This window comes from Mesoplodon bidens, assembly GCF_964165515.1.
Source record: "Mesoplodon bidens genome assembly, chromosome: 1".
NCBI lineage: Eukaryota > Metazoa > Chordata > Mammalia > Artiodactyla > Ziphiidae > Mesoplodon > Mesoplodon bidens.
In genome coordinates this window covers 140949953-140975315 of record NC_138176.1, presented here as the reverse complement: position 1 = coordinate 140975315, position 25363 = coordinate 140949953, and the positions used below count along the sequence as shown (strand labels likewise).

At 37.8% G+C, this 25363-nt stretch overlaps 1 protein-coding gene across 1 annotated transcript in view; it reads right to left on the bottom strand.

Annotated features, from left to right (window-relative positions):
- The window catches only part of CNGA1 (cyclic nucleotide gated channel subunit alpha 1), a 42670-nt gene extending 17419 nt beyond the window's left edge, over positions 1-25251 (bottom strand). Inside the window, exon 1 of the mRNA XM_081250374.1 lies at positions 25182-25251. The gene's annotated coding sequence lies outside the window, so the exon portion shown is untranslated. The remainder of the gene's footprint in view (positions 1-25181) is intronic.
- Positions 25252-25363: the final 112 nt, after the last annotated feature.

Genomic DNA, 25363 nt, shown 5'->3' with positions numbered 1-25363 from the left:
CTTTCCATATATATTGAATCCTAGCTGCTAATATTTTATTTTTAATTTTTGCATTAAAATTTTTTTCATGTATTAAAGGTAAAATTTGTAGTTCGAGAAAGGATTTTTTTTTTTTTTTTTTTTTTTTTTTTTTTTTTTTCAGTACGCGGGCCTCTCACTGCTGTGGCCTCTCCCATTGCAGAGCACAGGCTCCGGACGCGCAGGCTCAGCGGCCATGGCTCAGGGGCCCAGCTGCTCCACGGCACATGGCATCTTCCCGGACCGGGGCACGAACCCGTGTCCCCTGCATCGGCAGGCGGACTCTTAACCACTGCGCCACCAGGGAAGCCCGAGAAAGGATTTTTAATAGTAATTGTTGATTCTTTTCATATGCTTTTCAACTCTTTTGGTCTCACAGGATTGTTAACAAGACATCTGAAAAGAACCAAAAAATTCTTTTTTTAGAGAATTCATTGCTTTGCTGGTTTTCAAACATGAATTTTGAATAAAAATCTGCAAATCAAAAGGAAACAACTGCTTTTAGAAAGTAAGTTTCAGACTTCATTTTTAAATGGATCATAAAACTTTCTCCCTTATGTGAGGCTGTAAAAAAACTTCACAAAGCTAAAGCAAAGCAAATGATTGGGAAAATCTTATGAACAATTCAGGCAAAATTAACTTGGAACATAAACTATGAATGCTCAGGAAGCAGTCAGGCTCTGACTTGGGTTCAAAACCTGCCTCTGCCACTTATTTGTTGAATGAATTCAAGTGAGCTTTTTAACCTTGCTGAGCCTTAGTTTTTATCTTTTTCATATCAAATAGCAGAAAGACATGCTGTGCACCCCCCCACACACAAACCCACACATACAAACATAATTAATTATGAGGCAGAGGTTTTCTAAATTTAGTATGAATGATACCTGTGAAGCTTGTTTAAAATGCAGATTCCAGGGCCCTGCTCTCAGAGTATGAATGAGGAATGACATGGGCGCCAGGAATCTACAATTTTATCAAACACCGTTAAGTAATTCTATTTCAGTTCCTGTATCACACTTAAAGAAACATTACTCTATGTATGCTATTGGCCCTTGGTGCACGACCCCAGTCATATCTGTATTTCTGAATACAGTAGTGGGAAAGACAAAATAATGGTCAAGAAAGGCTTCAAGGCAGGAGGAGGAGGAGGAGGACGGGTAGGGGAGGAGAAGGAGGGGGTGGGGGAAGAGGAGGGGGAGGGGAGGGGGAGGGGAAGGAGGGAAGGAAGGAAGGAAGAAGGGAAGAAGGAAAGGAAGAAAGAAAGTCTGAGGGTCTATATCGGAAAAAAGTGAAACTATGTTTTCAGATGAAATGATAGTATATGTAAACAACACTAAAAAATCTATAGAAAAATATTAGAACAAATAAGTGAACTTAGCAAGGTCACATGACAAAAAGTCAATGTAAAAAAGTTCATTTTATTTCTGTATGTTAGCAATGAATAATTAGAAAATGAAATTTAAATGAAACATATACATTCTAAGAAATGAATGTCTATGTCCAATTCAAGAAATAAATACTATGTAGAAAGTTCTCTGCCAGATGCTGTCAGAAAGAAGCCCAAATATGATTATGGCCCTAAAGAGCTCACAACTAGTATTGGGGAACAAGACAAGAGTACCACACTGAATAAAAGGTTTGGGACCCATAAAAGAAAATTAAATAAGTGTTAATAACTGTCAGTCACCTCTTCAATTTCAAAGATTATTTTTTCTTTGTTTCAAAATTTGTGAAATATTAAAATTATTATTTTAATAGTGTTATGAGAAAAATTTGATAGCTGAAAAAAGGGAAATTTGGACACAGAGGGAAGACTGTGGGGATACACAAAGAAAACACTATGTGGAGATGCAGGACTTGAGTGATGCATCCACAAACCAAGGAATACCTGCAGCTACCAGAAGCTAGAAGAGAGACGTGGAACAGATTCTTCCCTCGTGCCTTCAGAGGGAGCATGGCCTCACCAGTTTCTTGATGTGGTACTTCTGGCTTCTAGAACGGAGACAATAAATCTCTGTCGTTTTAAGCCAATACAGGGTGAAAAGGGATCTGGAGGGTCAAACAGCTGCTATCCAGCACACAGAGATGGCAGGCCAGGGGTGCTGTGGGACCCAAGGGGAGATGTACTAAATCCTCTGCAGTGAGCTTGAGATAAAGCTTCCTGAAAAGGTAAGGCTAGAGAGATCTTGGACAAAGAGCAGGTACCTGTCCAGCATACCACAACGTGGAGCGCTATTCTAGGCAGAAGCAGTAGCAAATACAGAAAAACGAACATGTGAGAGAGCAGGGTGCCTTCAGGAAACCACAGCAGATCAAGTCATGGAGAATGTGGTTCTGTGAGTAAATGACAAGAAAAGAGGTGGAGAGGAAGGCAGGGGTTGATTCACTACCTGCATTGGATGCTCTGTTACCTTAACAAGGATGAGGAGTCCCTGGAGGATTCCAAGTGGGGCCATGTCCAGTTTTCCAGTTGGGTGAGGCAACAGAAAAGAGCTGGGGTAGGAGTCTGTGGAAGGATTACAGGTATCCCTGGGTCCCAACTGATGCAACAGTGCACACGGTGCTGTGATCTCTCACCATGCCTAGTAGTTCAGGTAGGAAAAAGCCCGAAAGGAAGATACCTGGAATGATCTGAGATTGGGGTCAGCAGTTGGGGTGGAGGGACAAGGGGGCAAAGGAGGTAAGGAGAGACTCATTTAAATAAAAAATCACAGACCTTAAGCTGAAGGAGGGACAGGATGATAGGAAGGAAGGATTTATTAGGAAGTTGAAGATCAAGGGGACAAATATCTCAATAAGGTTGAAGAACAGGTTTAGTGAGAAAGAGAGTAAGAGTTGGAAACAGAGGAAGCTGTGTTCAGGAAATAAGATGCTGTACTAGAGGTTACAATTGTGGAGATGAAGCACCTTGGAGTCAGGACTCAGGTGACCACGGTGGAGAGGCTGAAGCAAAGGGAAGAAAAGAACTTGTGAAGCTAGGGACTCAGATGTCTCGGATGCATCATATTTCATAGCTGTGGAGGCTGCCCAGAATGACAATGAGACTCAGTAGGAAAGGGACATCTGAACGGTAGGTGCCATATTATTTGATGAATGTGGAACAGCAATTGGCAGGTCAGCAGATGCCCAAGACCAGCTCCAGTGGGAAGAGAGTAGAAAAAGAAAAGGGTGTAGTGAAGGATTTAGAAGAGGCAGTTGAGAGGTCGGAAAATGTCAGCTTCTTTCTAAGTGGATCAGGTGTGCCTAGTCTGTGCATCATCCGAATCTGTCCAAATTCTAAACAGTTCTTCAGACTTGAAGTGAAATATTTCTGATTGCTTCAGGGAGAACGCCTCTGGTAAGTGTTCCTGAGTCCTTCCCACCTGGGTATGACAGATTTAGGCAGGATAAGAACAGGCAAGTGAGAAAGAACTTCTATGTGTTGCCCATTTTCTGCATCAGTCCACCTCTTTTAGCCTCTGTTACTCACTTTGAGACCACAGAAACAAAGAGACAAAGGTAAGAAATGTCTATGGAGAGCCTGCTACAGGTCAGGCATTACATCAGGTTAGGATATTTAATTCACATAAGAATCTGAAGCATGGCTTTATCTTCTCCATTTCACAGGGGAAGATATGAAGCTCAGAGAGGGTAAAGGATTTGCCCAGGGTCATGTGACCACGCTGGTATGCACAAACAGGTTGCAAAGCTCAAGCTCTTTCCTGCACTGCTCAGAAAAGGCGTGATATAGGAACTCAGTCACCAATGGCCCCAAGTGACACGTGTTTGTCCCTGCTTCATTCCTATCAGTGTGGGCTTCTCCACAGAAGTGCGCTTTTTGGATTCAGTCAGTTATTTACAATGCAGTGATATAAACTCAAAAAGCATGTCTTAAAACATTGACTTAAGCAAAAGGGTGGCCTTGGGGGTTTTAACTTCCGGTGACATCCTTGAGGAGCCCAAGCCACCCCCAAACAATAAACTTAAAAAAAAAAACAGTTGATTTGGTAAATAAATATAGCTTTAAAATAAGTTCCTAGTGCCCACCAGATGGCTGCCCTAAGCCCTTACTGTGTAGAAATTCTGAATCCACTATTAGCCTTAGGAAAAATACCAGAAAGGATTTTCCTGTAATTTCACTAGACTGACCACTTTAAGAGAGGGGCTACTTTTTGTTTTGTGTTTCATTCCTATATATCCTTAGCTTTAAGAACAGTGTGTTGAACCTAGCAAGTACCCAATTATGTTTGTGGAAAGAATGAATGAGTAAATGAATTAATGCAGGTCAGAGGGAGCAGGGGTGGAAATGATGAGGAAATGAATCCAAATCATCTCTGCTTTGCTACTACTCCAACCTCTTTTTTAAAGTCTCCTTCCCCACTTCCTCTTTTTATCACTTTCTCCCAACCCAGAAAACCCTGGTGCAGCAAGTCAGGACTGTAAGGACACTTGAATCTGATGATCCTGCAGCACTAGAAAGGTGGCATGGATATGGATCTCACTTTTTCACCCATCAGTAATAAGTTCTAGACTGCCCCAGCACTCTGCCCCGGCAATTTCTTCTGCTGTGTCCTTCCATTTATAGTAGAAGGACCACATATTACACAGAAATTAGTAATATGCACAGTCCCACATTCAACATCCTGCACTGCTGAGAAACAAACAGGATCGTACTTTCACCCATTTTCTTCCATGAAGTTCTACCTTCACTTTGATGCAGGTATCTCCCAATTTCACATAAGCAGCCCTGACCACCTTCCTTGGCTCCTATACTGTATTTCATTCATTAATTCACTGCAAACATTTTGAATACCTCCTATTAGCCAAGCTCCTTTCATTTACTTTCTGAAGCAGCCACTTCAGAGCCCTGTGCCCAGTGTGTCCGAAAATGGACTTTCACTTCTTTCCCTGTCAAGCCAGCTCTTCTTCCTGACTTGGCTATTTCTGGTTGTAGAATCATTGTTCTTTCATGTTCTTAATTCACTGAAAACTTGGAATTCATTATCTTTAACTCTTTCCTTCCCACCCAGTCACTCTGTCGAGTTTTAACATACCCTATTTTGCAATTGCTCTGCCTACACTCCCACTTTTTCATTTAATTATCACTAAGGTTTGTTAGGTGCTTGTTACCTCTTATCTTTGACTAAGTCTGTTACCTGATTTATTCATCCCTAGCCTCACCCACCCTCCAATTCATCCTGCAAAGTACTCCCAAATTAATTTTCTTAAGGAGCATATACTATCATATTCTTGTTCTAGAACCTTCAAGATTTCACCATTGTCTACTGAATTATTACCCTTTCTTCTGCAGCGGAGGCCTGATCTCCCTTCCTCCCTCCCTCTCACTTTCTTCCTCCAAAAAGACAGGATGAAATACTATATAGTCATTAAAAATAACAACATACTTCTAGATGAACAGGTATTAAAAGTTCTTAAAGATACAGTATATTACCATACGTAGGAAAAAAAGATATATATATACATATATTCATGTGTGTTTGTGTGTGCAGAGAGAGAAAAAGATGCAACAAGAAAGTGGTAACAGTGATTTCCTGCCTCTGAAGAAGGCAAAGCATGGATGAGACTGGGCAATAAGCATAGAAAATATACTGTATTTTCTGAATATTGTATGATGTAAATGAATGACTTAGTGGATATGCATAGTGACCCCCATTTCAAAATGCAAAACAGTACAAAAATTATATTATCCATACTTCTACCACCAGGAATTTGTTAACTTTTGTCTTTTGTCAAATTTGCTTCCCCACCTTTGATGGCATGTGAAAAACAATAAAACTTTATAGCTAAAGTTAAAGCCCTTTCATCAAGCTGCCCCTTCCCAGTTCTAACCTTGTCTTCCTCTACCCTCTACCCAGAAGCAACCACTACTGTAAGTTTGATGTGTATCCTTCCAGCCCATTCCACCCTTTTACATACTTACATAAGCATCCATAACCAATGCATAGCTTGGGACATGCTGTTTAAGTGTGTAAAGCAGTATCTTCCCCTGTGTATAATTCTGCAACTTGCTTTTTCACTCAAAATTATGTTTTGAAAATGATCTATGCTAATATACATAGAGCCATTTCATTTTATAATATTGTTTGTTAACATTGTAAAATATATGTATCATATTTTATTCCTTTTTTCTATTCGTCCTTCCTCTTTCTATTAATGAAAGATTGGTTCTTTCCAGTTTTTTTTGCTATTAGGAGCAGTGCTGCAATAAAAATCCTTTGCATGTCTCCTTAGACACTTGTACAGAGTGGTCCTTATGTCTACATCCAGAAGTGGAACTGCTAATTCTAGTTTCAGTTTATGAGAGCCAGCCAAATTGCTGCCCAAGGTTGTGTATCATTTTACATTCTGTGAGCTCTATACAGGTATATTATTTCCCCCACACCTTCACCGACCCTTAATATTGTCAGATTTTAGGGTTTTTTCCCCAGTTTGATGAGACAAATTTCTTTGCACTATGGCTTTTGATTTGCATTTACTAATGAAGTTGGACAAACTCTCACGTGTTTATTAGTTATTTGGATTTCTTCTTTGTGAAATAGAAGTTTATATTCTCAGGCTTCCCTGGTGGCGCAGTGGTTTAGAATCCGCCTGCCAATGCAGGGAACATGGGTTCAATGCCTGGCCGGGGAAGATCCCACATGCTGCAGAGCAACTAAGCCCGTGCGCCACAACTACTGAGCTTGAGCTCTAGAGCCCGCGAGCCACAACTACTGAGCCCACGTGCCACAAATACTAAAGCCTGCGCTCCTATAGCCCATGCTCGGCAACAAGAGAAGCCACAACAATGAGAAGCCTGCGCACCGCAATGAAGAGTAGCCCCTGCTCACCGCAACTAGAGAAAGCCCATGTGCAGCAATGAAGACCCAACAAGGCCAAAACTAAATAAATAAATAAATAAATTTAAAAAAAGAAGTGCATATTCTTGGTCCATTTTGTTTTTCAGTTGATTTCTTTCATCCATTCAACACATATTTAATGCTTGCTATGTGTCAGGCATTATTATTACCCCTAAGGGAATATGTACCCCTGGTCCTCTATTAATTGCAATTTAATTTTACCTTTCTGAATTAAGCATAAGATTCTGCAGTCTACTAATGCCATTCATGTACTTTACTAACATGTAAATCCCTTAAATCATTTAGCAACAAATATTTGTTTACCAGTGTATGGCGTACAAAGCAATCTAACTTCTATATTCTCATTTAATTATCATCCAACTATTTTGTGATTCATAATGGACTGTATTATGTCACCCAAGCAGTGAACTACTTCTGGATAAAATGGATAGCTGAACTGAGGAATTCAGTTGGCAAGGCTGGCAGAGTTCACAGACTTTAAAGCTTCATCTTTAAACAAAGACAGTTATGTATTACACAGCTCAGAGCACCCAACCACTTAATTATTTGAAGATAGCCAGAGATGATTCGACATGTATGAGGATTCCTGTGTATTGGTGCTTTCTGGAGTAGAATTCTTTGTGAATGTCCCAAAAGATTGGATAAATGATATACTTGGTACTTATACATTATTTGTTATATTGACACTAGTAGGTAAATATGCACTTTTTTAAGATAAATGATGCTCTCTTCTCCATTAGTACAAAGCTTTTTTAAAGAAGGTACTCTAATCTGCCGAAGCAACCAGTAAAATTCAGGCCTCATAAAAAAGTGCAGAGCAATATGCAGTAAACTGTAAACAATAGTTACCTCTGGAGGCTAGATCTCTGTATTGTTTGAATTTTATACAATGAACACAAATTAATTTTATAATAAAAGGATAAATTTTGTTATTTTTCTTCAAAAGAACATTATTTAACAACTTCTAGAAATCTTTGTAATATACTGTTAAGCAGAAAAAGCAGATTGTTAAGCACTATTTATAGCATCATATTGTTTTATTAAAAATTGTGCATATGTGCATGGAAAGGATAAACACTTTAATGTTAAACATTAAGTTTTTAGTGATGGGAATCATCATTTTTGCATTCTTCTTTGTATTCTTCTGTATTTTCTCCTAATTTATTTTTCAATGAGAAAAAAAGGTAGTATTTTAAATGGGATTTTGTTTAGTAGCAAAAATAAGTAATGTCTGCATTTTTGCTTTAAAATAAAGTTTTCCAGTCCTTGCCCAATCTCAGTATCCAACTGCAGAGCTAAGGTTATTTCTTACTATTTAACAATGCTCCCAGAGCTGTGTAACCATCCAGAACAGGCTTTGCTGACTCTGCAACAGAGAGGCGGCCAGTGCCTGAAAACAACCATCCCCTGTTTGGCAGACACTTAGGTTCTGGCCCCAGCTCTTCACCAAATTGCCAGCGAGACCTTGACAGAGATCTTTCTGAGCTTCAGTTTCCTCTTCTGTAAGGTGGAGATGCTAATACCTGCCCTGCCTACTATAATGATTCTCTATGGGGAGCTAATGAAAAATATTCACAAAGCAATATTGAAGGCTGTGAAGATTTATACAAATGCAAGTTGATGATGTTGTTATATAACCTCCAAGCTCAGAGAGAGAGAGACAACCGTCAACTTTCTTATGGAGACAAAGAGAGCTAACATGCTTAAAATAATCTTTCTTTAACCGCTCCCTCCTTGAACTATCACTTTGAGAAGTCAAATCTGTCAAAGCAACTATTTAATTATTATCGTTAGACGATCATAAGCAAACTGTAATTCTCATGAAGACTAAAATAGAACTGACACAATACTGTTGCTATGTGTGCCCATAGCAAACACAAGGATGGGTCTGGGCTGTTAAGCCAATTGTTATCAACTTACAGAGAAAACACACTTTCTCAGAAAGAACAATTTCACTAAGGAGGTCATTATTATCATAGCCATTATCATCACCTTTACAATCTACAGAAAATTTACAAAGCAGCCATCATTAAGCAAAATCTCAGTTAATCAAAAGGTGATTAACAAAACCATCGAATAACCAAATATATGTTCCAGACTGCTTTCTTTAGTCAAAACATTTTACAAGAAAACACGGTGATAGAACAGAGTGATTTAAATGCCAGAAAAAGTAAGCATGATAAGAGCAAAAATTGCTACTCCATTCCTAGTGACCAGAACTAGGAAAATTTTTCAAATAAATTTAAAGTATTGATTATAACAATAAAATCATATATATTATAACCCTGGGGCATTGCAAGACCCTACATCATCAAAGAAAGTTTTCTCTAGAATCAATATGTTATACTAATCAAGGGTAAGAATGAAGACTTTCCACAATGGGTGGAAGCCTTAATGTATTATCCTTCCCACTTTCCCCATTGAATCAGAAGTATTCTGAATTCTAAAAATTGACCATAAAAATTAATAAATTCTGATTACCTGAAGGTTTCCTTGCCTTTTATGTTAGGGTACCTCACTCAAATATTTGTTCCATAATGGAATTTCTCAGGAAATGCATGCTGATAAGAAGTCTTTTGGGAAAGTCTAACTTAGGGTTCCATCTTCCACAAAATCTATTGTGATTTTCCATCCATTATATGTACTGACCATATATGAAATCACTCCATTAGCCATAAGCATTTACTTCCTTGTACATACATCTATGTTTTCATATGAATGTCCCACTTTCCCAATTTTTCTCTAAGCTTCCTAAGGGCAGAGAACTTTCTTTTTCTCTTTATATCCCCTGGGACAAAGCAAATACAAACTTTTGATGGAAACAGTAAAGGTGAGTAAACATATAAAAAGACAAATAAATACTTAGAACCCAGCACTTGGAAGTCCCCTGGACTCTAATAACACAGAAATTTTGTCAGTCACAATGAGTATTTGAAAGTTAGGATAATTTTTTTCCTGCTTTTCTTACAAATCTATATCTTATGCCCAAAAGAACACATTAAAAGTGCTGATATTTTTACTTGAAACAATTTGAAGATAACATAATCCAATCCTTACTTAATTAATATTTTTATGCACCCTCATGTGGGGCTGCTCACAAGTCAGGCTATCTTATATTATTCCTTTGCTACTCTAAAAAGGAAAAAAAAAAGGACTGCTCCTTTACTTCCATAATTCTGCTGATGTGTGAGTACAGCACTGCCTGGCTCCCAATCAAATTTATTTATTTATTTATTTTATTTTTTTTTGCGGTAGGCGGGCCTCTCACTGCTGTGGCCTCTCCCGTTGCAGAGCACAGGCTCCGGACGCGCAGGCTCAGCAGCCCGGCCATGGCTCACGGGCACAGCCGCTCCGCGGCATGTGGAATCTTCCCGGACCAGGGCACGAACCCGCGTGCCCTGAATCGGTAGGCGGACTCTCAACCACTGCGCCACCAGGGAAGCCCTATTTTGTCTTTTGATGAGGAAACTGGCCCTTCCATGAATGCTGCCAGCAATAAAGTGACCTGTCCTAATCTATATGTTTGGATTGAGAACTTGAAAATGTAGAGTAGCTGTTATAATTATATGGATGTCATTTCTGTGACTTCGAAGTAAAAAGTAGAATAAATTGTATTCTGCATTAAAAAAATTAATATTTTTGCTTCTCAATACTTGTTGAGCATGTGCTATGTGTCATGTAGCTTGCTGCATTGTGAAGGCGAGAAAGAAAAGAGGAAGGATGGAATGCTAAGACAGGATTCCAGCCCTAAAGAAGTTAACAAGAGAACACTGTAAGTAATAAAAATTCAATATGACAATTTTATGTGTACAAAGGCCAACTCTGTGGAGTTGGGAGATTCATGAAAAGCTTCCCAAAGGAGGGAATATGTAACTGGGTTTTGAAGGATGAGTACTACCTTTGCTAAGGTAGTAGAGGAAATGAGCATTCTTAGCAGAAGAAACAGCATATGAGGAAGGTAAGGGATGAAGAAAAAAGCAAATATTTCTAATGGCTGGGACTAGGATGCCTGGGTGCTTGTGGCTTCCCCTCAGCACTCACATAATATGGAGCACTTATCATGAGTGCACCGACCCACTATTTTATCATGATCCAATTATCAGTGTCTTTCCCACCAGACTTGAGAGCAGGTACCAGTGAGCTCTGATTTTTATGTTTCCAGCACCTTACATAATGCCTGGCTCATAAGAAACATCCAAAAATGTTTTGCTTTACTTATTTATTTTATTGCACAAACACTACTCTCAAAAAATAAACATCTAGGGCTTCCCTGGTGGCGCAGTGGTTGAGAATCTGCCTGCCAATGCAGGGGACACAGGTTCGAGCCCTGGTCTGGGAAGATCCCACATGCCGCAGAGCAACTGGGCCTGTGAGCCACAACTACTGAGCCTGCGCGTCTGGAGCCTGTGCTCCACAACAAGAGAGGCCACGATAGTGAGAGGCCCGCGCACCGCAATGAAGAGTGGCCCCTGCTTGCCACAACTAGAGAAAGCCCTCGCACAGAAACGAAGACCCAACACCGCTAAAAATAAATAAATAAATAAATAAATAATTTAAAAAAAATAAAAAAAATAAACATCTACACTCCATCATGATTTTAATGATCACATTTAAATTACTATTGCTACAACAGTACAGTGTGTACACTTATTAGTCCCAATTGCCTTTAGAATAATTTTATCAAGTTCCCAAGAAAACAGTGTGCTTTAAAAAGAGATTTCATTAGATTTATGGATTAATTTGGGGAGAATCAACATACTTAGTATATTAAAATATTTAATCATCTGACAAGTGATGTCTCCTCATTTACTGATGGCTTTTAAAGTCTACTTTGTAAGTAGACTTTGTAAGTCTTTATAATTTTCATTAAATAAGCTATGTACATTTCTAGTCAAATGTATTCGATGTATTTAAATTTTGTATTTATAAATAAGATTTTTTATTATATTGTCTAACTAGCTGCTATTAATTTATAGGACAGCTATTAATTTATATATTTATTTTGTAGCCTATCACCTTATTGAACTTTATTTTAATAGTTTTAAATTGATCCATTTGCGTTTTCTAGGTAAACAATAATATATCCACAGGTAATGATAATTTTATCTCTTCAGATTGTATATCTTGTTTCTTTTTCTTATTTCATTGTATTGAGTAGAAGTTACAGAATGCTGTTAAATAATAGATATTATATCCTTCGCTGGTTTCAGTCTCTAGAATTTCTCCTATTTTGCCCACTGATTTCGGATAAATTTTCTTTATTGTGTTAAGGAAGTTTTCTTTTATTACTAATTTGCTATTTTATCAAGAATATATGTTAAACTTCACCAGTTACCTTTCATCAGCTAAAGCTAAATGAATCGTTAAAGCTAAGTTGATTCGTACTTCAGAACATTTGTAACATTTGAGACCTATTAGGTGTAATTATAAACACTTGTTCCACACTATAGAGTATATTACCATAGTTCAAGATCTTGGCACGGTGGTTGTCTGCTGATGGGAAGGTACCTGCTGTTTTTCCTTTAAGGGAATGTAGGAACGTATCAGCTGTTTATTAGCCCCATAACCAAAACTTAAAATATGACAGCCTAATTCCCACACAGTCTTACCTTAGGTGAAAGCCTCTGGCATTATGTGGACTTATCCCTTTGACCTATTGATGGGGACACGGTAGGAAACAAAGCAAATTTTCTGTCCAAGACAATCACCGGCACAGAGTAGGTACTAAATAAAATCTTTGTTGAATAAATTAACGAGTAAACAATATTTAAGGTACAGTGGCTTTTTGGAGGTAGTTTTTGGACCCCCTTTTAAAATGTCCATAATTTTTAATCGATTTAATTTTTAATTTAAACTTAGACATCTGTTTATGCAGAAAATAATCTATTTCATCCAAACTTTTAAGTTTTCAGCACTATTAAACTTCATAGCTTAAAAAATTAGCTCCATGAAAAAGAGAAAGATTTGCAATAGCTGTTTTGCTATTATTTTCAGCTAAAGAGTTATTTGATATTTCTCCCCCCACCATTTTTTTTTTATTTCTAAGGGGTCGGGTCCTTAATTTAAACTTTACTTATTAATTTCTAACTTTATTTGACTGTGACCAGGGAACATAGCCTGTATACTTTTTTGCATTATTGAGATTATTTTTGTGATCAATATTTATAAATCCTCCAAGAGTAGAGTAAAGAGGGTGCATTCTCTATGGGCTATAAAGTGCAGTCAACAACTATTAGGTCTTTTATTGACAGTTAACACCCTGATGCTTTACCACCACCCCCCATTCTCTTTTTTTTTTTTTTTTTTTTGCGGTACGCGGGCCTCTCACTGCTGTGGCCTCTCCCGTTGCGGAGCACAGGCTCCAGACATGCAGGCTCAGCGGCCATGGCTCACGGGCCTAGCTGCTCTGCAGCATGTGGGATCTTCCCGGGCTGGGGCACGAACCCGTGTCCCTTGCATCGGCAGGCGGACTCTCAACCACTGCGCCACCAGGGAAGCCCCCCCATTCTCTTTTGTCTGCCTGCTTCATCTAACAAAGACATGAGTGAGTAATGTATGTAAACATTGTAAATCAACTATACTTCAGTTTTTTAAAAAATGAACTTGAAACTTTCAGAAAGGTAGTATTTACTATATTGTGATATTCAGATTAGCAGAACCATATTTCCAGGCCTTATTTATTGTTATTTTTAACTAAAATAGCATCTTTAACTAAAACTGTGTTTAGTAGAATATTCATTTATCTGTCAAAAATACAGAGAAATCAATAAAAATACAACCATCAGTTGTAACTAGAAAGCATGTAACATGAAAAACACAGCAAATGCTGATGCTTTAATAAATCAAAATAGAGGTATAAACATATGTGAAAATACAATTGTAATTGCCACTGAGTTCTTACCTTTGGTTGCTTAAGCAATATATCTGTATCTTCTAGAAATGCAAGTCAGTGGTGTATCCTAAACAAACAGGGATATAGTGTAAATCCGAACATTGTCAAAATTGAGGTCCTAATCTTTTTCAATAATAAATATGCTGATCTTTTTCCTTTCTTTAAAGATGTACAAACGGCTAGTTTTCTTAATCATTCCCAAGGAAAGAAACAGTTCTGTGGCAGTGACAAAGGAGGATTTTCATGAGTCAGTATTGGATTTACGGATTTATATACAGATGAAAATAACAGCAAATCATTATCCTTGGCTACAGCCCAAGCTTATTAATATGTGTGAGAGTTAGGGATAAAAGGGGTTTTCTCAGGTGTATAAAGTTAAATAAGTGTAATTCACTTGTAATTTGTTGACTTCTTTCCATTTTTCACTCATCAATCAATATTTTACCAAATACACTATTTTGACAGTTTTTTGCAATGTTGTAGTTAAACACAACCCTTTAAGCTGCTAGTGTGTGTGTTTTTGATAAATCAACTCATTGTAAACTTCCTCCAAACTAACCAATGTGGCCACTTGTGTCACAATTTACCTTGATGCTAAATGTTATTGTGTCAGTCTCATTATATTATGCTCCTCTTTAAGCAGAGTTACATAATCTGCTTAGGTAAATAAGCCACTTGCTCTGAGTAATATTGCTGGGCCTTAAACCCATCTCTATGAAATTACTTGTAAATATTTCAAAAAGCACAAAATGGTTATAAATGTTAAAATCACAGGTGTAAAGGAAAATAAGTGATGAATAGACAGACAAAGAGAAATTCTCAAGGCAGGAAGGAATTTTTCTCAATGCTAAGTAAATGATTTAAATCCCTAAACTGTGATACAGTATCTATTTCATTTTATAGAGGAGGAAGTGAAGGGTGGGAGATGAAGTCATTTACTGAAGGTCACAATGGCTAGTATAGCGTCAGTTAGCTGTGATCCACACCCAGATAGAGTTGCCAGATTTAGCAAATAAAAATACAATATAAGTGCGTCCCAAATATTGCACAAGACAAGCTTATACTAAAAAATTACTTGACGTTCGTTTGAAATTCAAATCTAACTGGGTGTTCTGGTTTTTTATCAGGCAACCCTAAACCAAGGCCTATCTAACCCCAGAGCACCACACTGCCTTAGTGATCTGGAAGCTAAGAACATGAAAAATCAGGTCAAGTCACCCATTTTAGCAACATGTCTCTAACAGCAACAGCAAAGAGCACTATACATGAGAAACACTGTTGTTTCTCACCAACTGATTCAATTTCTCATCTATAAGTTGGTCACACCTGTAAACCCTTTAGCACATTACTTGCACATAAATGCTCAAAACTGATAGTTTTTATTATTACCTTTCATATTATGTCCTTCACATCTAAGAACTTTTCTCCTTGAAATATTTTAAACGCTCCTTAATCACCTAATTGGCATCTATCATTCATGAAAGTACTCAGACCCTCTGCGGACCTCCCTAATATACTTAGATATTACTTCCTGGAAGTAAGGGTTTTCAGAAAATTATACTTGTTGTCTAAAGTGAAAGACCCTTTTCTTTTTTTTTATTTTTATTTTTTCTGCGGTACACGGGCCTCTCACTGTTGTGGCCTCTCCTGTTGCGGAGCACAGGCTCCGGATGCGCAGGCTCAGCGGCCAAGGCTCAGAGGCCCAGCCGCTCCATGGCATGTGGGATCTTCCCGGACCCGGGGCATGAACACGTGTCCCCTACATTGGCAGGCGGACTCTTAACCACTGCGTCACCAGGGAAGCCCAACTCTTTTGTTCTTAAACTCATTGTTCACTTTACCTCTGCCTCTCTTACACCAACTATGGCCACCTACCTTTCGGTGGCGTGGTTTCTGTGACACCATGCTAGGTTTATATGAGGAGGTTTTGGAGTCACAGGCCAGGTTTGAACCTCAGCCCCATCGTTCACTAGCTCTGGGGCTTGGAGCATGGTAGTGAACCTCCTGGGCCTCAGTTTCAGTCGCCATGGAATGGACATGATAATATCTTGCAGATCTGTTCTGAGGATTAAAATGAGATATAGTAATATGAAGAATTTATTACACTTCCTAAAGCATGGTAAACACTTGATAAGTGACTATTACCATAATTTTTAAAAGACAAATAGCAGTTAAGCTTTATTTTACAATAATTAGTTTACTGTCATAAATTTGCATGTTTTCTTTTAAAAGTTGAAAATACAATTTTTTGGAAATTCCCTGGTAGTCCAGTGGTGAAGACTGTGCTTTCACTGCCGAGGGCCCGAGTGCGATCCCTGGTTGGGGAACTAAGATCCCACAAGCCACGTGGTGCAGCCAAAAAAAAAAAAAAAAAAAGAAAGAAAGAAAGAAAATACATTTTATGGTTAGGAAGTATACTAGCGTTATTTAGAGCAATCTTTTTCTAGTCTTACCTCATACATGAAAGATGTAACTAAAACAAATATACCTAAAGATAAAACAAGATGACAAGATTAGGAACTTGCTCCCACATACACCCATGGGATATTCATTTCATCATGGATTGCTTGTTATTTGAAACTCTCTTAAATTATTCAATGAATTAAATAAAAGAGTTGAAGCAATAATTCTAATAACCTTTCTTCTTCCTGCCAACTTAACTCCTGATGACCTCATAAAACTTCATAGAACTGGCCATTATAAAATAGTTCTTCCCCCAATGAATCACACACAACACAAACACTCAGGAAATTCTTCACCTCTTTGGAATGACTCATTTGTTTTATCTCGAATGCACCTTCTCTTACTAGCTCTCACACTTCCTTCATGCACTTTTCCCATTCCAAAACTGTAATTAAGGATGAACTGAATATTTTTGATTGTCGGGATGACACTTATTAGTTGTGTAGTCTTGGAAAAATGATTTAACCTTCCTTAGCCTCAATTTCCTTATCTGTAAAATGGAAATATAAAACCTCCCTCAGTAGGTTTTTGTGAGGCAAAATGGAGCAAAATTACAGCATATGATACAAGAAGACACAATAACGTGCTCTCTCTTCCTTTCACTTTCCTCTAAACTGGAGCTTTTCAGCATATTGCTTAGGCCTTACCTGTATTCAACATGTTGCAATGGAACTTTTGATAGCCAGGTACGTGTGGCTATTAAATAACTAACAGGTAAAGATACAGAGCCATTATTTATACCTTGTTTCTAAATAATTTATTATATAATTCTAGCAGAGTGACCAAGTGAGATAATTCATTTCTGTTTTTTTTTTTAACGTAAGTCTGTGTTTTCTGTGTAGAGTACTTAACAATGTGAAATAGTAATCCTTCAGAAAGGCATAGAACTCAGTCAACATATAATTCCCGAGCACCACACTGTGCTGGGCACTGTTCTAACGTCTGTGAGCACATGCAAGCCCTTTCCCTAAAAATTATACACAGGAGGGAGACAGGCAAAGGAAGAGATGCTTATAACACAGCGTGATTAAGAGCTGAGGAAGCACATACAAGGAGCCCTAAGATTTGGGGAGGAAAGGAGCTGGGCGAGAAAACTTTCGGGGGAAAATTATCTCTTTGCTGAAATTGAAGGTAAGTAGAAATGTTGTTTTATATATACAGTACACATACTAGGATATTTTTCTGATTTACCCAAGTTTAAGAGGGTAAGAGTATGTTTAATTTTGTTTTGTTTTCCCCTTCCAAGTATGATTAGCTTGACCCAGTCTATCTATCAATGGATTTCTTTTCCTGGGACCTGCAGTAACCTTGACTGATAGAAAGAACATAGCCACACTGGATTATCTGGTTAGTAGGCTACTTTTAGTCTGGTTCCCGGCCTTGCTTTGTCAGCTCCCTCTAAATCTTTATAATCCTATTTAACCTGCCTCTAACTATAGATGCTCATTTGCATGATATTGATTCTTTTGTATTTTCATTTCAAAAATTGTGTGATTCAAGGGATTCTGGCTCTTGGTCCTAAATTATTAAATATTTGATAGTCCGTCTTCCAGCACACCAAGACCTGCAGTCAGAGTGGTCAATGATGTCTCCTCAGCACTTATAACCATAATAATTAAATCTCATGTAAGTCATTGTTTAATGTCTGTCTCCCCTATAAGAACTGTAAACTCCATGAGGGCAGGGACTGTGTCTGTGTTGTTCATGACTGTATCTCCAGTGTCTAGCTCAATGCCATGCATAGTCATTCATTCAACAGATATTCACTGCCAGGCTCCTATCTAAGCACTGAGAAGTCAATCGTAGATGTAACTAAGTTCCTGCCCTCGTGAAGTATACATTCTAATGGGGTAGGAAAGACAATAAACAAAGCAGTAAACACAGAAGAAGCCAGAGTGAGTGAGTAGCAATATGATAAAGCAAGGCAGGGTGATAGAGAATGGTGTGGGGATGGGGCAGGACTGTTTTAGATGGGGTATTCAGGGAAGATCTCATCTAGCAGAGACCTCAAGGTAGGCACAGAGCTGGTCATGCCCAGTCCTGGGGGGAAAATCCTGCCTGGTAAGAAAACATGTGCCAAGCCCAAAGACAGGACTGTGCTTCCAGTATTTAAAGAACATCAAGGAGGCCAGGTGGCTAAGTTAGAGGAAGCAAGGGTAGGAGGGGTAGGAGTTAAGGTCTTAGAGGACAGATCACGTGGAGAACAGTTAGGAGGCTATCAGAGCAATTCAGAGAGAGATGGCAGGGGTGCAGACCAGGATGGCAGAAGTGGAGGTGATTAGAAGGGGATATATTTTTAAGATAGAGGCAATAAGATTTGCCGATTGATTGGATGTGGGCTGTGAGTGAAAGAGTGAAGTCAAGGTTGACTTTAGATGTTTTTAGACCTAAGCAACTAAAGAAGAGGTTGCAATTTAATGAGATAGGAAGGACACCAAGAAGAACATGATGGGGATAGAGGGACATGGGGGGTTCTGTTTGGAAAATAAGGCATTAGTGCATGTCAGTGCATCAGTAACACTGAAATGGATGGATGAAAAACTTATGTATTTTCTTGTACCTGTACTTACTTTATTAATCGGGATTCCAGCAAGAGGAAGTGGAGGCTGTATAGTTCTGAAAGTAGCAATATTGATAAAGAGATAAACAGTAGAACTGCCTTCCACTGCCCTTTGAATGCAAAGGTTCTCAAACAAATTCCATTGGCAGAATTTGGGGGTCCAGGACCCCATGATACTGTAACATGATTTGGTATATACAGGAAAATGTGTTCTTTTCTGAGATGATCCATGATTTCCATCAATTTGCCTCCCCCAAATAGCTAATATGTATCAATATACTAATTTAATATACATTTATTAAGTAAGTACCTGTTAACTTTTCTTTATTTAGTAAACTCAGAGTCCAAAATATGTAAAATGTGCAAGACTGAGAAAAGGCTATTGTTCTTATTCAGTTAAGAAAAAAATAATGGGTAGTGTTACATGCCAGGCAGGGGGTCAGGAGTGTCCATAAGATCACTCACTATGACAGGTAGTCTAGCTTAACAGTCAGGAATATCAGCTTAGGATGTTAGACACACTTTGGTTCAAATTCCAGCTCTTCCACTTGCTAGCTGTGTTACCTATATGGCAAGTTATAAAACTCTATTTCTTATCATGTGATATCACTTACATGTGGGATCTGAAAACGTGATACAAATGAATTTATTTACAAAACAGAAATAGAAAATAAACTTCTGGTTACTAGAGGGGAAGCGGGGGAGGGATTAACTAGGAATTTAGGATTAATAGACACACACTACTATGTACAAAAGAGCTAAACAACAAGAACCTACTGTATAACACAAGGAATTATATTCAATATATTATAATAACCTATAATGGAAAAGCATCTGAAAAAGAAGATATATACACATATATATATAAAACAATCGCTTTGCTGTATGCCTGAAACATTGTAAATCAATTATACTTCAATTTTCAAAAATGAAAAAAAAGAACAAAAAACTCTATTTCTTAGTTAAAAGATCTATCTAAAAACAAGGTCCTACTCTATAGTGCAGGGAACTATATTCAATATCCTGTGATAAACCATAATGGAAGAGAATATTAAAAAAAGAATGTCTATATGTGTATAACTGAGTCACTTTGCTGTATAGCAGAGATTGGAGCAACATTGTAAATCAAGTATACTTCAATAAAAAATAAACAAAAGCTTTGAAACACACAAATATATACATGTATATTATATTATATATATATATATATATATATATATATAGAGAGAGAGAGAGAGAGAGAGAGAGAGAGAGAGAGTAAACTGTCTTCCACAAATGAGGTGCTCAATGTATGGCTAGATTTCTGCTAATGAGCAAACTAACTCCTTAATTATAATTTAGCTTTTCAGGTAAATTTGTTTACAGCGAGAAAACACACTAATTACAGATTATAAGCATCCAATCTGTAAAACCAGACCCACTGAATGAATAAATAAAATAGAATTTTAGAACCTACATAGCCACAGTCCTACCCCTAAGAATTGCACATACCAAGTTATCATCTTGCTATTGTAACTGAAATTACAAGACTCTTCATAAATTATTATGCAATTTAAAATAAATATGTATTATTATGTCTGAATTTAACTGACCTTAAAAACTGACTGAATTTTGATTAATTCTCTTATATGTCTAGAAGAAGCTGAGTAATGGAATTTTAGCACCTGACGTTAACAGCTGCTTGGAATATTGAAAAGTTAATAGACTTTGGAGTTAAGCTAATGTAGACTTGCACCCTGGCTCTGCCAATTAGCAACAGTATTGAGGTCTTGGGCCTCTGTTTTTTTTCATGGGTATAATGGTAGGGATCCTTTTTATCAGTTTATGGAAATAGAGATAATCTACATAAAACTCTTCCCGGAGGTCTAGCACAAATCAGGACCTCAACTATATAACTATTAAGATATTATTTACTGAGAGATAGTTCCTGGAGTTCATTATTAATTAATTAATAATTCACTGTTAGAGTATCAAATTTCTAGTTAAGCAACATAATTAAATACAGAAGGGCTCAGAAGGATTCAGAGTAGGGCAGGAATCTATCACAGAGAGGGGGTTGTGCTCTATTGACAGTAGTGCCAAGTTAGATAACACTTCTTAAGTCATCACAGATTTTTTATTAATTTCTATGTGGAGAAACTTTGTACTGTTTGTTTGTCAATACAACTCACAAAATGATGCTTAGGTTCAGAAATAAATCATGAATTTTAAATATCATGTTCAAACATTGCATTAGGCTCCCACAAATCACCTGAACTGTGGACTTAGCTTTTGCTCATGAAAAAGTAGCTTGACTCCAAAATGAGCAAAATATATGAAACAACTGTCTTCAACATATTGGGCAACAGGCAGCACAGGAGTGTGATACTTGAGAGAGGGTGAAAAAATGAGTTGAACCCTGCTCAGAGGCAATGTATGAACTGTGGCGTAAGAAACCAAGCAGAGCCCTACAGTCTTGCTCAGTTGAGGAGTCAGAAACATGATCTTGGAGACCAAAGTAGCTAGAATTTGCAGAGCAGAGTACTAGAGAGGAGGAAGCTGTGTAGAGAAAGAGCTCCAAAAGTCTGCGGAGGGGTCTTTTCAAGTCTTTGGTGGAATACTGCACATGCCTAGGCTGGAACCCCACAGCCTGGGCAGTGAAAAACTACCAGGGAACTAAATGTTAAATAATTCCCAGAGTTCACACAGACCATGGATATAGTCAAGTTTCTACCTGTCAGCATGGAGAGATCTCACTGAACACCCAAGCATTAATAGAGTACACAGGAAAGCCACACTTTAGTAGTAGCGCTAAACTAGATCTAGTGTAAAGGATATTTTCACCTACCATAACAAATCTTCAAACAAACTTGTAAAGGATCCAGCTAATCTCCAAGTAACTCATCTCCCTTTCTCTCTTTTAGGGAGGCAATAAAAATCCAAAAACTTCACAATGTAACTTCATAATGTTTGGCACTCAGTCAGAAATTACTAGACACAGAAAGAAACAGAAAAATGTGATTTATAAGCAGGAGAAAAGTCATTCAATAGTTGCAGATCTAGAAATGACAGAGACGATGGAATTAGCAAACAAGGACCTTAAAATATGTATCATAAATATGCTCAGGAATTTAAAATAAAATGTACATAATGAATAAACAAATATGAAAGACATGAAAAATAACAAAGGGAACTTTCAGAAGTTAAAATTAGACTATCTGAAATGAAAAATTCATCAGATGTCTATTCAGTGGAATAAAGAATACAGAAGATAGGCTCAGTAAACTTGAAGACATAGCAATAAAAGCTGACCAAACTGAAGCAAGAGATAAAACATCAAAGACTATATTAAATGGCTCAACATAACTGGTTCCCTAGAAGGAAGGTGGTAAAAACAAACATTTGAAGAACTAATGGCCAACAGTTTTCCAAATTTGATGAAAAGTATAAACCTACATATTCAAGAATCTCAAAGAACCCACACAGAATAAATACAAAGAAAATCACACCAAGTCAAATAAAAGCCCAATTACTGAAAATAAGTGGTAAAAAAAATATTTTTAACAGCCAGAGGGGAAAAATAGGTACATTACATACAGTGGGGGAAAAAAAAACAAATGAATAGTCACAGCCTTCTAATAGAAACAATGTAAGATAGAATACAATGGAACAATATCTTTGAAGTGCTGTAAGAAAAGAAATACTATCAACTTATACTTCTGTACTAAGGAAAAAGAGCTTTCAAAAACAAAGACAAAATAAAGACTTATTTTTCCCAAACAAACAAAAATGGAGAGAAACTACTGCAAGCAAATCTATACTATAAGAAATGTTAAAGGAACTTTTTGAGTCTTTAATCCAACCACATCAATAATTACAAAATATGTAATCAGACCATAAAGGCTAATTAAAAGCAAAGATTGTCAGCTTGGTTAGAAAACTAAAATGTAACTATATTTCATTTAAAAGAAATAAGTTTTAAATACAAAGATAAGTTAGACGTAAAGGGGCAGAAAAAGGTATAACATAAATTCTAATAATAAAACAGTTGGTTTTAGCTAAATTAATATCAAAGTAAATTCAAATCAAAAAGTATTACTAAAAAATAAACAGGGACATTTAATAATGATAAAAATGTAAATTCATTAAGAAGACACAATAATCCTACTTGTATATGCACCTAATGACACAGCTCCAAAAATTCATGAAGCAAAAGCTGACAGCACTAAATTTATAGTCAAAATCAAATTACAGGTGATCTTAATACTTCTTTCTCAGCAACTGATAGAACAAATTTAAAAATCGGTAATAAACTGGATTTTGAGCTACCAGTTTAACCTAATTGACATTTATAAAACATTATACCCAACAACTACAGAATACACATTCTTTTCAATTTCACTTGGAACATTCACCAAGATAGATAATATGCTGGGCCATGAACCAAATCACAATAAATTTCAAAGGACTGTTATTATACAGAATATATTCTGTGTGAAAACCAGAATTAAATTATAAATCAATAACAGAAGGATATCTGGAAAATCACCAAATATTTGGAAATCAAGTAACACATTCCTAAATAACCCATGCACTGAAGAAAAAAATCACAAGGAAAATTTTAAAATATTTTTAACTAAATGATAATAACAACACATCAAAATTTGAACACCCAAAGTAATCTAGGAATAGGCAGTGAAAGAAAATACATTATAAAGTTTTCAAGGCAACATTTAATATGGGAGGACAATGATCTTAAATAGGCTTAAATACTTTTTCTGAGTGTTTTTATTTGCAGAACTAAAAAAGAACTACACAAAAGTTCCTCCTACCTAAGACAGACCTTAATAAGAAACTAGAATTCGATTTTTATTTTAAAAAAAACCTCAAAGGTACATTTTTAGTTTTTTTTTAAATATCCAATTAGCAAATGGGTTAAGAGCACAGACTCTGAAGCCTTAGTTAACATCCCAGCTCCACAACTTACTAGCAATGTGTCCATAGGCAAGTTACTGAATCCCTATGTGCCTCCCTTTCCTCATCTGTAAAGTGGGGATTAACGATAATATCTATCAGTACGATAATTTTAAAAGCAAATATTTATAAAGTGCTTAGAATAATGTTTGCCCATATAAATGTTATATATGTGCCAGTTAAATAAATAAGTAATAAATAAATACTTTGGATCACTGTCTACAATCATCACCAATTTTTTTTTTTTTTTTTTTTTTTTTGCGGTACACGGGCCTCTCACTGCTGTGGCCTCTCCTGTTGCGGAGCACAGGCTCCGGACGCGCAGGCTCAGCGGCCATGGCTCATGGGCCCAGCCGCCCCGCGGCATGCGGGACCCTCCCGGACCAGGGCACGAACCCGCGTCCCCTGCATCGGCAGGCGGACTCTCAACTACTGCGCCACCAGGGAAGCCCCATCATCAATCTTTGATGAAGGTAAAATTTTCAAGTCTGATGTCTAAACCAAACGTTTAAACAGAAATCTAAGCTTTAAGGTTTGTTATCCAAATTGGGCATAAATCTCCCTCCCTTCCAACTTTCACCTATTCCCCTTCCCATGCTATTCCTTCTCCACCAAGCCAATCACCTGTGAAAGTGTGTGCCTTGTATTGTTTTGTTCACTGATCTTAACTCTTCACTCAGCCTAAGAACAAGAAAAGCAAGATTGAGGCCTCTGCTATGAAACTCCTAGGTAACAAAGTTAATAGCACTGCTCATGATTATCTAGAGCAAAGGCAAGATAAGCAGACAAGAGTATTTCCTTCAGTGCTGAAGCCCCAGAGCAGAGAGGCACCCCATTCCTGTGGTGAGGGTTTTAGCAGGAATTATACCGTGTTGCATAATAACCGGCTACCAAGTCTTCCACTGAATAGTTGGTTAAATTATTTAATCTCACTCTTTTCCTCTGATCTTTCATCTGTAAACTAGGGGTTAATAGACTATGTTGTGAGATATAATGAGTTAATACATATAAAGTGCCTACATATGCACGGTAAAGCAAGAATATCATAAACATTAGCTATTATTTGGTAGGAATTAGTCGTTTCAGTTTCAGCATTGCCTTTCCTTTAGGGTTTATTGCAACAACTATATGACTTAGTAAAAGGGTGTATGGAAGGCGGGAGTTTGGAACCGAGGGACCGCAGGAGAAGCTGATACTAGCACAAAACGGCAAAGTCTATTGTCAAGCCCTGAGAATGGGCTTGGTAATCAGAGCAGAATCCCAGTGGCTACAACTTCCCTACAAAGCCGCAAACACACAAAGCAGGGCGCTCAGAATCCAAAGGCAGGAGACATCCCGACCCGGAGAAGCCAGAAGGGGGCCTCAGCACAGACTTTTACGCCGCTAAATTCCCAAGGAGTTGGCTCGGTGGCCTCCACGCTCCGAGAGACGCCTTTACCCTGTAAAGTGTGTCTGTGCTTCTGTACCACTTGGCTCCCGCAGTGGTCCCGCGTGGCGGTCGGCGCTCCCACCAGCCACACCACTACCCCTGGACCGCAGCTGCAGCCAGCGCGGCGAGAAAGAGCACCGAAGCCTCGGACCTCGGGGGTGGGGCTTGCGCGGAGGCCCCACCCCGCCGTC